Below are 21,786 nucleotides of genomic sequence, written 5' to 3'. Positions count from 1 at the left end.
ACCAGCCCTTCTTCTGGAAGATAAATGAATTTTCCCAAATTACCTTGACTTGATATCTACCTCACTATTTAACAGATCCCCTAAAATCTGCCATCTAAAAAACTTTAGTTGTGAGGTTGCATGTGGAACCATGGTGTGTTGTGAGGACTTGTTTTCTTCCCTCACCTCACCACGTCCCTATAGTAATGCTCACTCAGACCCCCCAAATCACAATCCTTTTGTCTGTTCCAATTCAAAGCCATTTTTATTTCTTTAAGTGGATGTCTTGTGTTCATTTCAAAATGTCATTTAACAGCTGTATTTCTGCTAAATAACCAGAAATTATAGTAGACTTCAGCCAAGTGGCTGAGTACCTAGGTTTTATTTCCAAGTATGGTGCTGACTAGAAATGTTTTGGTTTCATCTTCAATATTACTAGTTGGCAGAGAGTGGTGGATGGGCCTGGGGGTGAGAAGCAGAAAGGAAATATAAAATACAGTGACAGAGAATCACCTACTTCAGAGGTGCTTGACCTGGGGTTTTTATCAGAATCACCTGAGGAGATACTTAAAATCCTGGTTCTCAGTGGGAGTTGCTGAGGACAGGGCCCAGGGAAGTATGTAAGAACCACCTACTCTTACTCAATGGCATCCATTTATCAAAGCTTAGGGAGAATCCTACTATTTGTAAATTACACCTCAGTAAACTTGGCCTGAAAGCTATTTGTATGCATGCATTGAAATTTCTGAAATTTTTGACACTCACTACTGTGGTGAATATTTTGACTATGCAAACACTCTAGAGTCTGAAGATCAAGCTCACAGTTGAAACAATCATTCTTTCACTCCGTAAACATTTAAGGAGCAGTGCCAGACATTGTTCTTGCCCTGGGAAAAGAGAGGTACATTGAGACACAGTACATGCCCCGAAGGAGTTTGTTTGATGCATAAGAACAATATCTAACAATTACGATGCAATGTGAAAAGTGCAGAGAGTGTATCTATAGAGCAAAAAGGGAGGAGCCCCCACCCAACACACACATACACACATGTGCACATGCACACATTCCCACTTCTACCCCACCACTTTTTTGAAGGTGAAAGGGGGTAGGCTGTGTTGGGAAGATTCCACAGAGAAGCCACAGAATATGAGTCTTGAGGCATGAGTAGACAAGGAAGTGAAAAATATGCTGCCTGTTTTCCAAAGACATAGCTCTCAGAATTTGATTCTAAAGTATCAAAAAAAATTAATGCCTCCGTTTTAAGGGGACTTCAGTAACCCCTGATGTGATTCAGTTTGCTTATCCTGATCTATCTAGTCCCTGCCTAGGTCCTGGTGCTGGCCCACAATAGGTGCACAGCATAGCAGGTGTGCTGAATTTCAGCAGTTTTGTCTGTCTTCTGACAAACGTTAGACACAATTGTAGATGTCATTGCATATAATTTTCTAAATAGTGCCCAAGTTATTAATACCTCTGTAAGTTGCTTCCAAAGCACTGAAAATCTTTACCCTTCAAGGAGAGCACATTTAAGAACATCTGTGATTTGTTATGCTGGTATATGCCATGGTATGATTTGATTTTATGTTTTAAGAATATTAATTCTTCTTTCTAAATTAATTTTTACTCTTCCTCATTTTTCAACATATCTGAGGTTCTAGAAGAGCAACTGGGCCAAAGATCAAATGATCATAATATTCTTTACTAAATCTGTCATTCAGGTAGACCCAGAAAACAGCATTGTGTTTTCCTTGATATTGGGTGCTCTTGCAGGATTTAGGGAGCAGAGATTGTTTGAGAGTGGCTGTTTATACTGCCTTGAAAATATAGTAAATTCTGAGGTGGTTATTCAGGCAGAAGAACCACTACTTTTCCTACACATTTTTACAGCTTGATGTGCAAATTGCTGTTGTTGATTACTTTGATCCTGTAGGACATAACTGGAAAATTTTCAACTTGACCCTTTGACTGTGTTGTAATAGGAAGGGACAGCAAGAACCACTTCATATATTGCATTGTTTAGAAGGCTGAATGATATTCCTTGAGGTGCCTGGTGCTTTGGAAATTTTTGTGTTAATCTGCTTGCTTTCCAGCCCTAAAAACAATAGGCCCTGTTCCTTAAAATAGCCATTCAGATTGGAAGCAAAACAGATGCTGGTGTGGGAGCTGGGTGTGAGGTTAAATGGCAGGACAGGCAGGGCACTCGTGTTGGTCCCAGGCACGTGCTTGCTTCTCAGCCCCACTGATGATCCGCTTTGGGGTCTTGGGAGAGTCGCTGCCCCACTGTGAACTTCGTCTTTCTCATGTCCACAATGGTGCTGTTTTGAGGATTAAAGGAGGCAAGAAATGTGATGCCAACGTGATGCCGGACACTAGTAAGTGCTTACCCTGTCAAGTCTCTTCGCTTTTCCCTTTTTAGCTTATATATCAATCTTGACATTCTCGTATTTCAAAACCTTTCAAGGCTCCCTTTTCCCCTGAGAGAAGTCTAAAGCCCCTAACCTAGTTTTCATGGCCTTTTATAATCTGTCCAAGCCACCTCCCCACCACATCTAACTCTTGCGCTTCATTTTTGCTCCTGTAGCAAAACCAAACCATCTCTGGGCCCTCAGTGGGCTTCAGGGACTCGTTTTCTCCCTCTTGGGATGACTTTCTCTCATCTGTTAGAGTCTAAATCCAGTCTGCTGTGAGGCTCATCTTAAATGCCACTTCTTCCTACTCCCTTAAGTTAGAAAATTCACCCCTGTGTCCACCACTGTGTCTTTCTCATCATCAGTGCTTAAAAAACAGTAAGAAAAGGGCTAAATATGTTCTAACATATGCTAACATAACACACACCAGAGAAACAGGTAGAGATTACTTCCAGGTCGGTATTTCTATCAGGGGAAAGGCCTTTGCTAATGGTTTATCAGTCAGCTCAGGCTGCCGTAACAAAATACCAGGACTGGGTGGCTTACGCAACAGTATTTTGTTTTCTCACAGTCTGGAGACTGGAAGTCCAGGATCATGGTGCTGGCAGGGTCAGAATCTGGTGAGCCTCTCTCTGTGGCTTGCAGATGGCCGCCTTCTTGCTGTGTCCTCACCTGACCTTTTCTCTGTGCATGCGCCCCTGCTGTTTCTGCCTCTTCCTGTAAGGACACAAGTCCTGTTGGATTAGGGCCCTACCCTTATGAACTTATTTACCCTTAATTACCTCCTTAAAGGCCCTATTTCCAAATATAGTCACATTGGGGATTAGGGCTTCAACACATGAATTTTTTAGGGGGACACAATTCAGTTCATAACATATGGGTATAAAAATTCTGCCAGAACCTGAGAGAGAGAGAGAGAGAGAGAGCGCGCGAGAGCGAGAGCGCGCCCATGCGCGAGTGTGTGTGTGTGTGTGTGTGTGTGTGTGTGTGTGTGCGCGTGCGCGCATGGGCCCCCTCTGTTGCCGGCATTCTCTTCCTCCTGGGCCTCATTTGGGAAATCCACAGAATAGCAAATGGCTTTGCTCCCAGCTTGGCCTGCCCAGTCTGGCAGCCTCCACATGGTCCCAACCTGCAAAGACACTGCTTCCACCCCACCAAGAGGCTCCCAGACACATCCTGTCTCACCCAGCAGTTCCATCACAGCCCCCTCCTGGCCCCCAGCTGCCAGCAAAGCAGAACAAGAGAGAATGAACCACAGCAGGGAAGAGAAGGAATTAAGGGACTGGAACAGGAGGGTGACATTTAGTTTTAAAAGAAAAAAATGCAGCCTTTCCTTTTGCTTCTGTGTTTAACATTGTCCACAGGGTTTTTTCCTTCCGCATTTTTCCAGGTCCCCCATTCTGAAAGCACTAAAGGAACAACCCCTTAGCTCTACCAGTTGAGACAGTTGATAAGTGATGTGGGAGAATGCAGTCTAATTGGGTCCTTCGTTAACCCACCCCTGACTTAACAGAGGGAGGCTGTTCAGTTACAGATAGTTTTTATTCTGCTAAATCAGATGCTCTTCATGCTGTATCATCTGCCTGCAAATTAGCTTGAGGCACAAGCTTTGCATTATGCAAAGTATTTATTCTCACAATTAATATGCTGGAAAGTGTGGTTTCACACTTTCCTGCCAGTACAAGGTTTCTCACCCCAGAGTGAACCAATTCACCTGGGGCACTTTTACAAAATACTCAGACCTTGTCCTTGCTCCTCCCAACCCCACCCCACCCCTCATGAGAGTGGGAGTATGTGGCCCCATCAACCCTGTGCCGTTAACCCCCACGTCACCACTTCTTATCTTACTGCTTCCTTAGAGGTTTCTTATTAAATTTTTCAAATATAGTATTCCTTTTTTTTTTTTTTTTGCTTTACTAAATCCAGTGACCAATTTGCTTTTCCAACATTTTGTCATTTTTTATGGAAAATTTCAAATTTATAGAAAGTAAACAGTATATTATAATGGACCCCATGAGCCCTCACCCAGCTCCAACAGTGATCAACATTCTGCTATTCTTGCTTCATCTATATCTGGATTATTGTTATTTTTTGACTAATTCAATTTTGTTTCATAGAGATGAGAATGAGCTAAAAATTGGTTGCGTGTCCTTACCACATACTGAATTGACTACGTGTGAGGCGCTTCCCACACCTTGTTGCATTTGATCCTCACAGCACCCCTAGGCATTGTTACCCACATTTCATAACTATGGAGACCGAATCTCTAAGAAATTACAAAGTCTCCCAGCTAGTAAGTGCTCAAGCAGAGATTCATACCCAGAGGTATCTGAAAAGCATGCTTTCTCCCCTAAGCTATGGTTTATGAGAATTAAGACCGTGGAAAAAACCTGTAGTTAAAACTTTTGTAGTATGGATAGATGGATGGCTATGTGATGAAGCAAATGTGTTATAATATTAATGTTAGAAGCTAGGTGGTAAGTATATGGATGTTCAATGTAAAATTCTTAAGACTTTATGTTTGAAATTTTTCACAATACAATATTGAGGGTGGAGGGTTCCAACAGAAGCAAACCTCGTCTTAACTATCAAGCAGTGGACAAGATACAAGCTATTTTCAGATGCCTATCCTGTTAATATCTTCTCCAAAGAGACAGATTTGAGACTTGGTTGAATTTTAACCTTAAAAATAGCAAGCCAAGGATAGAGATTACTTGGAGAGTAAGTAATCAACATTAACTGGTGAGTTCTTAGAGAACTTGGAAAACCAGATGCAGAAGCAGAGCCTCTCCCCGGGAGGCCCCTCCACTGTGGGCTGGCACAGCAGCTCCGGAAGTTCCTCACTGTTGCTGCACATGGAAACCTGGGGCCAGTCAAAATGATAGACAATTCTTTTATCCAAGTCAGGCCACTTAGGTGGGATTCCATGGTGATTTCTTTTTACCGTGTACCTAATGGAACATTTTGTGTACATACAACCTATGTGTTAAAGCTGTCCCTTTGTGTGGAAGGGTGTAATCAATTTTTTTATGCTACATAAAAAACATCGAGCCACCCACGCTACTCCGTGATGTAATAATGAAGTCCTGCTTTGGTAATGAGCTTGCCTGGCCAGGAGCTGCTGAGCAGTTGGGAGTGATGGGTAGAGGCAGAGATAGCCTGTTCAGGGAGGTTCCTGAGGGCATTTTCTTACTGAAGGTCCAAGGAGACCCTGGGGGACAGCCAGCAGGCCCCTCTCCCAGCCCTGCAGAGGGACCCGGGGGTACCGGCAGCTACTTTTCTCCTTGCCAAGCTTGGCTGCCATGGGCAGTACCCCCCACACATGCTTAAGTGCTTGAAGCCAAGTGTTCCTGGCCCAGGAAGGCTCTGCCCTCCTGGCTTTGGACTGCTGTGAAAGAGGAAGCCACTTGGAGATGTGAAAGCTGCCTCTCCAGAATCCTCCAGGGTCCCCACAAATTATAAAACAATGGTCACACCAGGAAACCAAGACATTTCCAATAACAACCTTTCCCACTGATTTCCAGGTTCACCTTCCAAAATTCCAGCCGAATCTTGAGGCCCACCTGACCAACTGGTATTCCTAGCATTATGTTGTTCTCCTTTTACTATGTTACGAGCAGAATATAAAGCCCCGAAGGGGAACATGTTTCATGAGCTAACTACTCCATCAACTTCTTCATCCTGAAATCTCTGGGCAGCACAGGCTAGAAGGAAGAATAGGCTTTGTAATCAGACCTGGGTGTGAATCCCAACACCACCTTTACTGGCTGTGAGAGTTTGGGAAAGTTGCTTCCCTTCTTTGAGCCCAGCACATAGGATTATTATAAGGTTTGAACTCGGATACCAAGTATGTGAAGGCACCTAGCAAAGTCTTGGCTCATGGCAAGTGCAACTAAATGGTGGTTTCCCTTTTCTGTCACATATGTGATACGTTGTAGATATCTGCCTTCAGGCCCTGTCTCTGCCACTAGCTGGTGACGTGAACACATCTCGTGTCTTTGTATCTCTGCACTGCAGTTTCATCGTCTGAAATGAACTGCCTGTTCTCTAAGACGTTGTGGGGTTTTTAAAAGTTACACTATTTGGTTGCTCCTTAAGGAACCCCCTAAGATTATGAAAGCGTAGGAAGGTCCTGAGCATGGGTGGTGGGCAGCCCAGAAAGGGTGAAGGCTGGGGGTAGACAAAAGACTGTGGGATTGGTGAGATTCAGGTAGGGAGTGCAGGGGAGAAATGATCAAAGTGAGACTGAAATCAAAAGATTGGCGTTTCTAAAAACTAGCATTGCCCTTAGGAAATTTTGTCAAGGAAGACTTAGTTACCCCACAGTGAGGAGTGTGGGTTCCTGTGTTCTGGTCACTTCCCCACGGGAAGCCTAACTGCAGCCTGAGCCCCACGTGACTCCCTGCTGGGGGAGGCTCACAGGCTGCTTAGGCGAGGAGACTACCGCAGCATTCCTGCCCACGCGCTCGCTACTGCCTTCTTCCTGAGAATGACTTCCCTTCTTAGTACATGTGGTCTCGCAGTCAGGAGAGCTGGTTCACTGGGTTTTGCATAACACACACTAAATTTGTTGTTAGATTTGCAGTGGAGCCTTGCATGCAAGTCTTCCCTCCTTCTTGTTGGTCCCTTCCTGCTGCAGTCGTCCAGGCACTTGGGACACATGTCCTTTCTTCTCTGCAGCTGCAAGGAGCCGGGTAGTTGGGTTTCCCTAAATACAAGCAGATGGAAGTGAGCAGGAGGAGTGTCGAGGCAATTAGAGGATTCTTCCTCCAAGCAGTGCGGGTTTGCTCTCTCTTTGGGAATGTAGCTGTTCTTGCTCATTTTTATCTTCCATTTGGGTTTCGTCAGGCTGTTCGCTTTTTTTTCTGGCTGCTTTTTGCTGCTGGATTGCAGGAGCTTGCAAAAGGAAGTGGTTTGGTTGCTTATTGTTTGGAGGCAAACTTTTCACAGTGAGGTATGGGTGATGCATGATGTTGATGATACTTCATATTTGTAAGATATTATGCAACTTGAAGAATGTTTTCACTTACGTCACTGTCTCACTTGGTCTGGACAGAGGCCCAGAAAAAAATGTAGACTCTACTCACTCTGCTAGAGTCACAGTTTCCCCTTATCTTTTACACCATCTCTAGTCAAACCACAAAGGGGAGAGTAATCAAATGAGAACTATAGCCTTCTGCTTTCTTTTCTCTTTCTCCTTTCAGTCAATCATTTAAATATTTCTCAAACACTTTCTGAATGCACTGCTAGATTCTCTGGTGGAAATAACTGTAGCAGACAATCTCTGCCATCAGGGAGCTTCTAAGGTAGTTGGGGAAACAGGAAATACAACTGTGAGTTTATGTAAAAGTGCCTGGCACAGAAGGCACTAAGAAACTAGGTGTTGAGTGAGTGGGTGAACAAATGAGTATTTAACATAGCCCACCAAAGTTCTGAAAAGCAAGAAGAACCAGGGAGGAACCGAAAGGTCCCCAGTCCTCCATGGGAATGGGCACAGAGGGTGCAGCAGCCTCAGAGTGCTTGGGTGGCTGGGAACGAGCAAGTGAGAGGGCCTGGCACTCTCGTGGGTTGCCCGCATTCGAGATTTGCCGTCCATTAGTGTCTCTGAGTGAGGGCTGGAAGTAACAGAGAAAGTCATGTGGATATTATATGTATAAGCTGAGAAGGGTGGGCAGGAAAAATGCCATTCTTTGCTCTTAACGGTGAGACAGGCATGAAGAGGGAGGCAGATGGACAGACGAAGGGCGAGTTTGCTCACGAAATTGTCAGGAAAAGTACCAGTGAAATCACCCCACCTTAAAAGATCTGTCTTCTGAATTTGAGAACTTACTGTATCGTAGACCTGAGCTCGGGGCTGGGAGAAGGCAATGGGGAGAATCAGAGAAATTCTTGGCCATGCACAGGAAACAGTGAAATAACAGTGCACGTGACCGAGTGCTGGGGGTACGCCAGGGAATTGAGAGGCAGGGACCAGTTGGGGCCTGAGGAGCTGCGGGGAGGCTCCCTAGAGGGGAAGACTCTCGTGGAGCCTGGCCAGTGGACGAGACGTGGGAACGGCACGGACGGTTGTGTGGAGATACTGTACATACCGTCCTGGCTGGAGAGCGTGTTGGGGCAGAGAGAGATGGGTGGAAAAGGTGTAGGGACACTGGTGTGGAAGGTTCAGAGCCAGAGAAAATTGCTGAGTGGGGAAGTGACAGGACAAAGGTGGTAAATAGCTTTTGCCCATGCCCACAGTTCTCGTTCATGTCCTGCTGTCCCAGGTGCTGGGCTGGGCTCTGCACTGTCCCTGCTGATGGTACAAGGGTAAGCACCTTCTTGGGATGGCATCAAGCCCTTTCAGCCTCTCCTGGGGGCACTGACAGACCCCAGGCCAAATGCCCAGTAGAGAACGGGAGTAAGAAAAGAATATCCTACCGTATAACTGTCAGTGAGACACTTTGTGGGTTGTTTTGACCGCCAGGAAACTACTTAATTTGTGAATGTTTTGGAAACCGCCAAAAGTTTGTGCTTTATAAACTGCAGGTGTTTTCATTATGGTGGATTTTAAAAAATAACATCCACATTAATATATACTACCAGGGTAGACAGAGTACTTAGAAATATGGAAGAGCACAAAGGACAAAACAGAAGTCGCCTATGATTCTATCACATAGAAATAATCACACATATTGTTAGTATTTTGTTCAATGTCCTTTCCCGGTGTAAATTTATTTATTTTTTATTTCAGAATATTATGGGGGTACAAATGTTTTGGTTACATAAATTGCTTTTGTACAGTTTGAGTCAAAGTTATTGTACCTGTTAGGTATGAACTTAACCATCCCCTCCTCCTCCCTCCCACCTGCTTGATTTCCGATGAATGTTATTTCCATATGTGCACGTAAGTGTTGATCAGTTAGTTCCAATTTAATGGTGAGTACATATGGTGTTTGTTTTTCCTTAGAAATTTTTTAAAATGATTTGAAATTGTACTTAATGTTTTATATCCTCCTTTTTTAACATGGCAATGTACCCTGAATATTTTTGTGTCAATAAACTTATTTCACAATATGATTTTAGTGCTATCTACTATTTCATTATAGGTATGTACCATCATTTGTTTAACCGATCAAATAGGAAATCAGTCTCCTATGTTTGCTCACTTTGGTGTTTCCAGTGGGTTAGGTGTTTAACATATTTTTTAAAATACCATAACAGTATTTTCAGATAACCTTATTTTTATTAATTGCTGAGTCAGATTGAAGTGAATATAGAACATTCTCCACAGTTTTATCTCATTTTTATTATCACTTCATCAAAGATGATAATAAATCAACCCTCTGTAGAAAAAAAATTATACGTGCCATAGTATAATTGCCAAGACAGTTAACAGCATGAGCAGACCAGGCCGCATGCCGATGGCTGTGCCCGAGTGTGGAATAACAGTGTGCGGGTCTTGATTAGAACAAGTGGTTCTTGGAATTTAAGTGTCATCCTGTGCTTGGTTGAAGTGAAATTTCAACAGATATTTTTCAACAGATATACCTTCATGTAGGTGAAGAACCAAGCATTCAAGAACTGTTTTAAGACTCTGTCTCTCCCTACTTCTTGACCAATATTCCCCTTCACAACTCCCGTCTCCTTCCCAAGGTGGGATGCCGTGTTGGAGGGCTGGTTCCTGCTGACTTTATTATAAGCTGTGTAGAAGAGAAGGTGTAACAGTATTTTTCCTTTGAGACAGAGTGTGATTTGCAGAGGCCGGGACTTCCTGCTTGTGTTTCTTTTCCAGTAATAAGTGTGATTCACCACAGTTCAAGGTAGCCCCATCTGCAACGCCTCATTTTTTTGAAGTGGGATTTTTCCATGGGAATAGAATGGAGAAGACTCTTGTAAGTCTTCCATGAAATTATATTCCCTGCCTCTCAGAGTTTTGCAATATAATTAGGTTACTTTGTTTTTTCTTAATTATTTTTTTATCATCCTGTGCTTATCTGGGTGAGGTGCCTTTTGAAGAGCAGGAGATGAAGGTTAAGAAAAATAAGCATGGTGTTCTATTTTTCATTAATTATAAGTTTTTGGTCTTCTTTTTCTATCTTGCATTTTTTATTTATTTTTATTTCTTGTCCTGCCACTCTGGCTAGGATGTGCAGTGCAGTGTTACAAAGAAATAGGGACAGCATAGCCTTAGCTTGTTACTGATTTTAAGGGAAAGCCTGTTGACATCTCACCATTGTGCATGATGCTTACTATTGGGTTTTGGTAAATACTTTTTATTAGATTAAGAAAGTTCCATTCTGAGCCTAGTTTGCTAAGAATTCTATTTTTGAAAATTATAAATAAGTGTTAAATTTTATTAAATGCTTTTTCTATATGTATTGATAAGATCATAGGGGTTTTCTCTTTTAATCTGATAATGGGGAAATTATTGTCATCAATTTTTTAATGTTAAATCATCTTTGCATTATTGGTCATAATCTAGATTAGTCATAACGTATTTTATGCGCTATTGGATTGTTTGCTAGTATCTTATTTAGAATTTTTATATATGCATTCATAACTGAGATTGGTCTATAATTTTCTTTTCCTACTGTCTTTGATTTTGGTACTAAGGTTATACTAGTGCTTTTTCATTTTCTAACTTTTATTTTTCTTTTGGTCTAAAAAACAGGTTTTTGTCTTTTAAACCATCTGTACCTGATGTTTATTGGTTATTTTTTTTGGTGGAGGAATGAGTAGATTTTTAACTAATGCATCAGTTTCTTTAATAATTATAAGAACACTCAGTTTTCTCCCTATTCTTGTTTCAGTAATAAGTTGAATTTTTCTGTGAAATTATTCATTTCACTGACATTTTCAAACTTAATGGCATATAATTTTTCATAGTACCGTATGCTATTATTTGTTAATCTCTGCTGAATTTGTAGTTATGTTTTTGCTCTCATTCCTAATACCATTTTTTTTTTACCATTTCTGTGTTTTTCTTGATGAGTTTGGTGATTTGTCTCTTTTATTAATCTTTGCAAATAAATAGCTTTTCCTTTTTCATCTTCTCTAGTGTATCTTTGTTTTCTGATTTTAATTCCTACCCTTTATTATTTCCTTCTTCCACTTTCTTTGGATTTACTCTTGTTTACTTTCTGACCTCCTGAGTTAGATACTCATTAATTTTCAGTCTTTTTTTTTCTTTCTAGGAAAAGATTTAATATTTTCCTCTAAGTAATTTTTTAGTGGAATCTGACACGTTCTAATATGAAGGCTTTTCATCACTCAGTTAAAAGAATATTATAATTACCATGATTGTCTCTTCTTTGATTCATGAGTTTTATGAGCAGTGTCATTTTAAATTCCCAAATCAATGAGAATTTTTAGTAATCATTTTGTTATGGATTTCTAACAAAAAAATCTATTATGGTCTGAGAATGTTGTTTGTATGATACCAGATCCACAGAATTTATTGACACTTAGTTTGTGGCCTAGTATGTGGTCCATTCTTTTTCAATATTCCATGGATTATTTTTAGTGAATATTGTCTGATGGGGGCTGAGGAGACAGAGTTCTAAATATGCCTATTAGATTAAACATCTTAATTGTGTTGTTCACATCTTCTATGTTCTTATTAATTCATTAATTTCTAAGAGAGGTGTTATTAAAATTCCCCACTATTTGTCAGTCTGTCCTTATAATTCTGATGATTTTCTTTTTACGTGGTTATATCCATTTCCTAGGAAGAGTATTAAGGAACTTTTCATTGATATTATCCTCTTTCCTCAAAATGTGAATTTTTTTTCCTTTGGCTTCTAAGTAACTATGAATCCAGCCTCTCAGAAGCCCTGGCCCCAAGGCATTCATTTCCAGTCCACCTTGTTAGCTTCCATACCATGAGCTATTTTAGGAGAAAAAACAAGTGTCATAAAATCATAGAGCTACTATGCTTAAGGAAGCCTTAAAACTCATTGAATCCAATCAGTATACATCCAGACTCTACCAGAACATCTCTAGTGTCAAGATATTTGTTATCATCTTTGGGATGTTCTCATTATTCGAAATGAGTCCTAAGAAAATATTCTTCCGTTTAACAAACAATCAGTTGTTTTTTTTAAGACAGCTTAAATATTGTCTTCTCGAAGCAAAACAATTTTCAGTTTTGTATTAGTTTTTCCCAACATAATTCCAGGTCTTTTTAACATCACAATTACTGTTTTCTGAACAAGTGCTAAATTCTATATAGTCATGGCTTGAGAGACTGTCAAATTATGCACACACAGGAGGAGGGGACTGGTGTATGTGTGCATGTGCGTGTTATAAGAAATGTTTTATTGGGTAATTATTAAAGAAGCCCCTCAGGAAAACATCCTGTATTGAGGCTAAGACCAACTGACCCCATCATATGATTTCTCTCTCTCTCTCTCTCAAGAAAGCAAATGAGAATCAGAGACTGTGACCCTTGCCTGTTGTTCTTAGGCCTGTACACCAGGATCTGTGTGATCCTTTTCCTGAAGATAAACAACATACTGCACAAGGAAGGAAAACAACACATAATTTTCCTGTTTTAAAAAAAAGAAAAGATCCATCTTGGTTTAGAAATTATAGGCCGGGCGCGGTGGCTCACGCCTGTAATCCTAGCACTCTGGGAGGCAGAGGCGGGCGGATTGCTCGAGGTCAGGAGTTCGAGACCAGCCTGAGCAAGAGCGAGACCCCGTCTCTACTAAAAATAGAAACAAATTATCTGGCGAACTAAAATATATATATAGAAAAAATTAGCCGGGCATGGTGGCGCATGCCTGTAGTCCCAGCTACTCGGGAGGCTGAGGCAGTAGGATTGTTTCAGCCCAGGAGTCTGAGGTGGCTGTGAGCTAGGCTGACGCCACGGCACTCACTCTGGCCTGGGCAACAGAGCGAGACTCTGTCTCAAAAAAAAAAAAAAGAAATTATGCTGGCTTGCTTTTTCTATGTTTCTAATAGAGAATAAGGACAAACTTCCCCTTCATTTGCCAACATGAGGTAAGTGTTATGTTTGGAAGTTCCAGAGATCACAGTTTTATACACTGAGGGAAGGTAATAAAAGGTGTCGGACGCCCCTGTCCCCCGTGGGAACTTACCCCACTGTGCTTGCAGGGAGTTGGCCGTGGGCCATAGGCACACCACCCCTTACCCTCACAATCTTTCCCAACCATCACAAAAGCAAACCCCAGCCTGGGACCCAGAACTACTCAGACAGTTGAGGAGTCCCACCTTCAGACAGACAATGCAAGAAATATCTTCATATGGCTTAGCATTGTGTTTGGTAAGGAATAGAGGGACAGTATTGTCCTTTTGACTGGTCTCTGCCTCTTGGTGCCTAAAATTTTATTATCATTATGATTTAAAAAATCAAAGTTGAGTGTTACGAAGAATGGGTAAATGTAGCCTCTGGTTTGGCAGGTCCTTCACTGTGTCTTCCTGTTAAGCTCTGTAGCTCAGCCTAACTAAGGGAGAGCCTTCATCATGATCCCCAGAACCTCTCATGGTTGCTAAGCAACTTTATGCAACATGTTTATATCAAAAGCATCCATGTTTCTCAGTGTTTCTGGAGTCCCAACTTGAGTGAGGCCAGAGCTAATGCTATATTTCAGTAAAGACCACACTAGCTCACAATTTTAAGCAGCCATGTCAAACAAATGACTCAAATTGAAATTACTTTCAGCTAGCACCCCGCCCCCAACTCTTTTTCACACATGCTGCTACTAAACCACATGTCCCCTGTCCCGTACTGAAGCAACTTTTTTTTTTATTCAGGCCCTCACGTTTTTTCCTTGCTAATTTTATCATGTCAGTTGTGGCCTGTTACTCCAGCCTAGCAAGATATTTTTGTATATTGGGATTGTCACTTATAGCATTTCCTATTCCTCCAGAAGTTTGTTACATCTGAATATTTTACCAAGCAAATTTTCCATGTCTTCATCTAAGATGCTGGCAAAGTTGCTGAAGAGCTCAGAGCCTCGTTTTATGTCCCTAGAGACCACTTTCTAGGTGGACATGTACTCACCCATCAGACCCATTTAAATATTATCATTCACTTCATTGTCCTAGTATCCAGCCCACATTTTCCTGTCTTCTTTCCAGAAAATATTATGAGAGGCCTTTTTGGATGATACATTACTAAAGTCCATAAAGAACCACATTTCTCTGACCCCTGTCAAAATGGAAAGTGAGATAAATATCCCTCCCATCAGCATCCTGTATGAGGTATCAGACCAAATGCTGAAACTCTTTAGTAGGATTACCCAAATATGGTTCGTTTTTTCATATTAAGATGCCTTGACACTTTTTCCATAAGACCAACATTTTCTATAAGATCAATGAATGTTGAGATTTCAAATAAAGAAATGATACTGAATTTTACCCAGAGCTATTTTTACCTCTGTTTTGAGGGCATTCCAGTTAATCTCCCTCTCTTTATGCTGAACTATCAAAGAGTAGAATGTATCATCTAGAATGCTAGAGATAAACATTCTACCCATTGATATCCCATTCTACCAGTTGACAGCCCTGTCTGTGCCTCCCTCCCTTCCTCACCACTACCTCCCTAAATCAGGATTTATTAACACTAACTTGGACCACTAGAACTTCTGCCTGGCTGTGTGTCCCTCTTCCAGGTGCTCCCTTGGCTGAGCCAATCTGCATGGAGCTGCCAGAACAGGTCGCTCTTGCTCAGAACTCTTCAGGGCCTCCCCTCTGAGCTCCAAATTAAGTCTAGCCCTCGTCTCTTGGGTTCAGTCACCTCAGAGCAACCACTGCCTCACTCCTCAGACCCTAATTCACCTAGGGGTTCATCACTCTTCCCTAAACATCTCCCATTCCTCCCCGATTCCCTGACACCCATCTTTACTCTGGCTTTTCCTGTGGCCAGGAACGTCCTAACCCATCTCTAGATTTAGAAATCTTGCTCCTTTCTCAAGCAATAAACTAAATACTTCTGCTCAATGAAGACTTGACTGATCTCTCCATTGGAAGTGATTTCTTTCTCCACTAAGCTCTTGTTAACATCCAACAACCTTTAAGTGACAGTTGTGTAGAATTATTTGTGTACTTGTTTTACCAAAAGCTGCTCCAGTGCTGGGATGATAGCTTATTCATCGTTTTAGTTCACCAAAGGCCAGGCACCTAGTGGATGGTCAGAATGTATTGGTTGAATGGATGGATGGAAAGATGGGTGGGGTTGAGACTCAAGAGAGGATAAGTACTTTGCCAAGATCACAAAGTTGGACTAATAGAATTACTAATAGAGTCAGTTCCCGAGTTCAGTAATAAAATATTTGTCTAACACCACTCCACATTCTCTTCCTTGGTTTTGCTTTGATCTTCTTGTAAACATCTTAGTAATAAACATCCAGTTTTTAAATTAAACCAAAGTCTTGTATTTGTTTGTTTGCTACATTATAAATTTATTACTCCTTAATTTTGCATGCTTAGGAAATGGAGAAAAGGTATGGTGCGATTTTCCTACCACATTCTTTAAGCTTCAGAAATAATTTGAAGGGAGACATTGCCACTTCTGAACGTTTGTCCCACACAATTTAAAACATCTGCGAATACATTAAAAAGATTGGTCGTTTCATCTCTAAAAGTCGTAATTCTCTTAATAGAATAGTGTACTCTAGTTATACTGTGTCATCAGTTTTTCTGTTTGGTTGGTTTTTGTTGTCATTTTAGTGAAGTGTGGGCCAGGGGTCTGCTATTAAAAATAGAGAATAAGCCCCGGGATGCAATGGTCACACTACCTAGAAATGCAGTCCTGGCATTCTCAGCCACAGTGAAACAAGCGTGATGTTGTCAACCTGCGCCAGCGCTGACAGGCCTCATTTGAATCTGAAAGGGAGCCCACATCCTTCCTGTCGCCACACAAAGATGCTGAGAAGAATTCACAGAGAAAACAGATGGACTAATATGTGTTAAGTTTCCCAGGCGTCCTGTCCCCAGTGCCCCCAGAGTAGAAGAATTGTTGGGAATGAGGTTGAACAAGAAAAGAACAACAGAATAAAAGTGTAAAATGCCAAGGAAAAGCCAGTAGAAACTATTCTTTTTAATCTGCTTCTCTCAGTGTTTTTCAAATGTGGTTCTGTAGATAATGGAAAAGAGAAAGAAATAGAGGGTCATTTTTTCCATTTTCGAGTAAAACTTATCTTGCACAACAGACCCACTAAGCCTCGTTCCCATACATGGGTTCAGCTCCCATTCCACCAGTCTCGAAAGTGAAGGTGGCCAGTCTATCCTTGCATTGTGACTTTGAAGCCCCTTTCTTGCTTTTTCAAGTAAGTTTCCTGAAAAGTATGGAATGGCTGAAATACGTGCCATTTGTTTCAGCAATTCAGTCAAAATTTCCAACTTGTCTTCAATGTTAATACAAAATGACATGAATTGTATTGGCATGATATAAATGGTCTGACCAAAAAGAGAAAGGAAGGGAAGAAAACAAAGAGAAGAAGAGAGGGGAAGAGCCTGTATCCCTAAAATTTCTTTTCTCACTAGATTTTTTTTTTTTTTGGTTACCTCTGCTACAGTCAAAGCTCATCAGTATTAGTGATATTATGGTCATGTTACAGAAAGTCACAATGGAAGGAATCTGAAGCTAAGTAAACAAAGACAAGGGCTACTTCAAAACGGACATGTACATTAGCAGCAGCTGTATACACCTATCACCATACACAAGATTTCTATCGCGTGAGATATTTGTCCCTATAATTTCTTAATTCTATGTTTGTTTCTACACATAGATTATGACGATGTGTTTACTTAAAATATTTTGTATTTGTAATTTATATATTTATAATATATAAACTTAATATTTATAACATATAATTTATAATATTTAAATTTATGATTATAATTTGTATAATTATAAATATATTAAAATACTAAAGATACATGTCTGCTGTTTATCTAGTATTGTGCTGTAAGTTTTACCCTATTAGTTATAATTGGGTTAATCGAAGTTTAAATTTTTTACCTTTGAAGGAATAAAAGGGAGAAATTCTATGTAAAAATCATGTAAAAAATATATAATTTGCCTGGGAAATGCAGAATAATCTCCAGCAGATAATTAGATGCCCTGAAAATGAAAGGAAACAGGGTAGAACCTGAACCAAAAGAATAACTGGTTCTGTTTCCTCCTCCTGAGGGGAGAATATGCTAGAATATTTTGAATTCATGTTTTAATAAGCTTTTGTTGGGTTATTAAGGTGCTCTTAATGTTTTCCATTTTAGATGTATAATCTTGTCATATAAAACCAACTTGCTGAGATGTACAAAGCAAGCATTATCTTTTCCTTAGGGTAGCCCAGTCTGTGTATCATAAGCGTGATTTTTATTGTCATTAAATGTTAGCTGTTGCTACAGAAAAACTTAACCAAAGGCATGTCACACGTGAGAGATCAGCAGACAACATTTGGGGCTGCAAATATTAAATAAATATTAGGGTTTAATAAAATCCACCTTTACCCATGAGTTACCTGCCCTTATGAGTTTGCCACAGACTCAAATGTCAGCTCTGGAAGAAATGTTCCAGACTGTCTGGATCAACCATGACGGAGGCTGAGGCCCAGGAAGCGTGCGTGGTTTACCTGAGGGTCATGACAGAAGTGCAGTATGCACATTTCTAGTCAATCTTTTTTTTTTTTTTGAGACAGAGTCTCGCTCTGTTGCCCGGGCTAGAGAGTGAGTGCCGTGGCATCAGCCTAGCTCACAGCAACCTCAAACTCCTGGGCTTCAGCGATCCTACTGCCTCAGCCTCCCGAGTAGCTGGGACTACAGGCATGCACCACCATGCCCGGCTAATTTTTTCTGTATATATTTTTAGTTGTCCATATAATTTTCTTGCTATTTTTAGTAGAGACGGGGTCTCGCTCTTGCTCAGGCTGGTCTCGAACTCCTGACCTCGAGCGATCCACCCGCCTCGGCCTCCCAGAGTGCTAGGATTACAGGCGTGAGCCACCGCGCCAGGCCTAGTCAATCATTTTATTCACCTCCTAGGGAGCATATCTTACAGCAGGTGGCTCACCACTTTTGCTCAAATGCACCAACTCTTTAGCTTGGGTTAGTCTTTTCCATTACTGAGTTTCTTATACCAGCAGTGTCCCATAGACATAATGCAAACTACTAATGCAGGCAACATAGGTAGCTTTAAACTACCTAGTAGCCACATTAAAAAAGCAAAAAGAAACAGATGAAAGTAATATTAATGATATTTTTTATTTAAGACAGCATATCTAAAACATTATCATTTCAACATGTAATTGTATTTTAAAATTTATTAATGAGATATTTTATATTCTTTTTATACTAAGTTTTTGAATTCTGCTTATCTGCTTTATACTTACATCACATCTCAGCTTGGACTAGCCACATGTGGTTAACGCTTACTTAACCATAGGAGACGGCACAGGTCTATACAACTGAACAGGCCCAGGCTATATACCAAACCACAGGCCCCAACCCTTGAAATCATAAATGTCTGAGTACTAGTTCACATTTCTTTGAATTTTTGCTCTTAATATGCTATGCTTGTCTCCTGAAAACCCAGAGAGGTGAGCAAGCATGAACTGCTGTAAAATGAATGTATCTATTGAAAACATGGTCCAGCTCTTGCTAAGATAGTGTTACTATGTGATATATTACTCCTGCCTTCCTCTCATTCCAAGAAGTCCTGTGTTTCCTTAATGTCAAAAGTTCCCTTACCAGCTGCAGCTGTTTCCTGTGGATAATGTTCTAAGTGGCTTTTATTTATGAGATGTCTTGTATGCAACGGCTATCAGAGTGAATACGTATTCCAAAGCCTGTGTCTCGAGTCAGTCCAATTAATGATCTTCTAAGAAATAATTGTTAAACTTTAGCTGTAGCTTAGCTCCCAACAGTGGTATCTCTCTTGCTTTGACCTAATGACAGAATGTAATGTTCAAATACGCCAGGGAGATCAAAGAGGAAAGTCATTTTGCTCTCCATTTGTTCACACAGCGTCTTTCTCAGCTCCCAACCTCCACTCCCAGCCAGTGGAGGAAGGGTAGCACACAGAATAGTAATGAATGACGGTAGGAGCTGAGGCTACATTTTATTTCCCTCATCTTTGAAGTAGGAATAATAATAGTGCCTACCTCAGAGACTTGTGAGAATGAAACATGAAGCACCGTATCTCACGCATAGTTGGCGCTCAACAAATAGTAAATTGGCTTCAGAAAAATAGAGAGCAAGTAGGTGTACCTAGTCTGAAAAATGGAAAGGAAGTCTGCCAGCTTTTGGGGGGAACATTAAGTCTGATTCTTGGAATCAAATCAGGCTCCACCCAGAGCTGAGAGCATTTTGTTTCCATTGTGTCTTCAGCATGACAGTGCGACCCATCGCTTCAGCGATAATGGGAATGTGGGAGTCAGAATGACTCTGTTTCAAAGGACAGGCAGTGCACCATGTTGGAGGGAGGAGCTGACCCAAATAATGTGCCTCAAGTCATCAGAACACGTTCGTGCCTGGTTTTCATAGTAAATTGTGACAGCTGTACCGGAGAAGACAGAGTAAGCTTTTTGGATGTCATTTGGGATCTTTTGTGATACTGCTTTAAACAGTTCCACAGAGTAAGGAAATTGAGTTTTTAGAATGTAAGACTTTAAGATTAACTCCCTTCTTTCCTTGATTTGCCCCTTGGCTCTGCTCAATAAATCCTTTTAGCTAGAGCTCATCGGCTTTCCTGGAAGCTTCCAAGTATTATCTCTTGGTCGAACGCAACTGAAATAACACCAAGTAGTCACTTGGCACTCATGGGTGCAGTTATCTCATAGAAAACTGAAAATACTTCTGAATAACTTCCTTTCTCTGCTGGACTCCCTTAGTCTACCTACTAAAATGCTACTTGGATAAGAGTATTGACAATTAGAGGGAAAAACAATATAGAACACCAGGCCATGTACAGGCCTCTGTGGGCACATTTTAATTTTTTAAGGATATTTTAGGTATTTAAATTATTTGTCTAACCATTCATACCAAGTACCCACATTCTTAGTAAGTTGGCATCTCTCTTTTGAGGGCCTTTTTCATCTGTTCGTGTGACCCAGACATAGAGCACTAAGACAGTACAAGGGGTGGTCTCTCTCTTGTTTGCCTTGATTTACCTTACGTTTTAGCCCCTGCTGCTATTAGAGAATTCTGAGATGAAGCCCATTCGTAAAGTTAATGTCTGAGAGCATAGAGAACAGTTGGCGACTGCACCTGAACTTTGACACCTGTGCTTTTTCTTTTTGCTTTGCCATGGGTAGGCAGACTTTATTTGACAAAAGAGAGAGCTGTTAAAAACCTACCAAATAGCAGTATGTTCATACCATGTAATACTGCTAAGTAATAAAAGCAACTATAGTGATAAAGCAATAAAAACTACTATCGTACTCAGCAATAATAAACTACTGAATGCATAGTATATGGGTAGGTGTCAAACATTATGCTGGATAAAATAAGTAGACACAAGGAGTGTACATACTGTATGATTACATTTATATGAAGTCCTGGGCCAGAGAAAACTAATCCGTAGTGGTAGAAAGCACAACTGTATTTGTCTGGGATGGAATTAACTACAAAGGGACACCAATGGATCTTTCTAGAGTGATGAAAATGTTCTATGTCTTGATGGGGGTTTTGTTTACACAGATATGTACATTTGTCAGAACTCATTGAACTGTAAACTTAAGATCTATGCATTGCACTGTTTATGAATTATACCTAAACTTAAAAAAAAAAAAGACAGAAAGAAACTACCAAGAAAGGGGGAGGTAATTGAAAAATCCACATTCCTTGCGAAACCTCCCCAAATTATTGGAAATTCTCTTTCATTTATGAGATATTTCCATCAACCATAGCTACCAGGTAGCTGTTCATCACCCCCCTTTTCTATCAGGTGCTGGTGGGGCATCGTTCCCAGTTTCTTTTGGACTCTTCTGGTGCTGCAGTACATAAATGGTCAACCGCATTTCAGAAACAAGAGTTCCTTCCTTGCACAGGAGATTTTCCTAGTGGGAAATCAATGTTTTAGGAGTTGTGCAAGGAAAATTTATTACTTGAAGAATATTTTTGGAAGGTATATATGTATTCACTCCCTGATTTATTATCAGTTGTGTTATTAATTCAGAATTTGGAAGAGGATGCTCTTAAACTAGGACTTTTTGTAAAGTGTTCTGTGTTTTGAAATGCAGATGCTTACATTAAATTTTCAATCTTTTACTTGCCCCCTCACCTCTCTCCAGACCACATCCCTGCTCTCAAGTAATTTATCTGAAATATAAATGCATTGTGTTAACTCTTGCTCAGAAACCTGGATGCCCACTCCCTCTTTCACATTTAGGGCCTGCCTAACTCTCTAGTTACCCACATTCACTTATTCTTGGGTTTTGTCACACAAAACAA

General features: G+C 40.8%; 1 protein-coding gene across 3 annotated transcripts in view; it reads left to right on the top strand.

The window, feature by feature from the left end:
• Positions 1-21,786, top strand: part of FYN (FYN proto-oncogene, Src family tyrosine kinase) — a 195,689-nt gene that overhangs the window by 94,604 nt on the left and 79,299 nt on the right. The window lies entirely within an intron of this gene.

This window comes from Lemur catta, chromosome 2 (genome assembly GCF_020740605.2).
Source record: "Lemur catta isolate mLemCat1 chromosome 2, mLemCat1.pri, whole genome shotgun sequence".
Taxonomy (NCBI): Eukaryota; Metazoa; Chordata; class Mammalia; order Primates; family Lemuridae; genus Lemur; species Lemur catta.
This window is presented reverse-complemented; position numbering and strand designations above follow the sequence as displayed.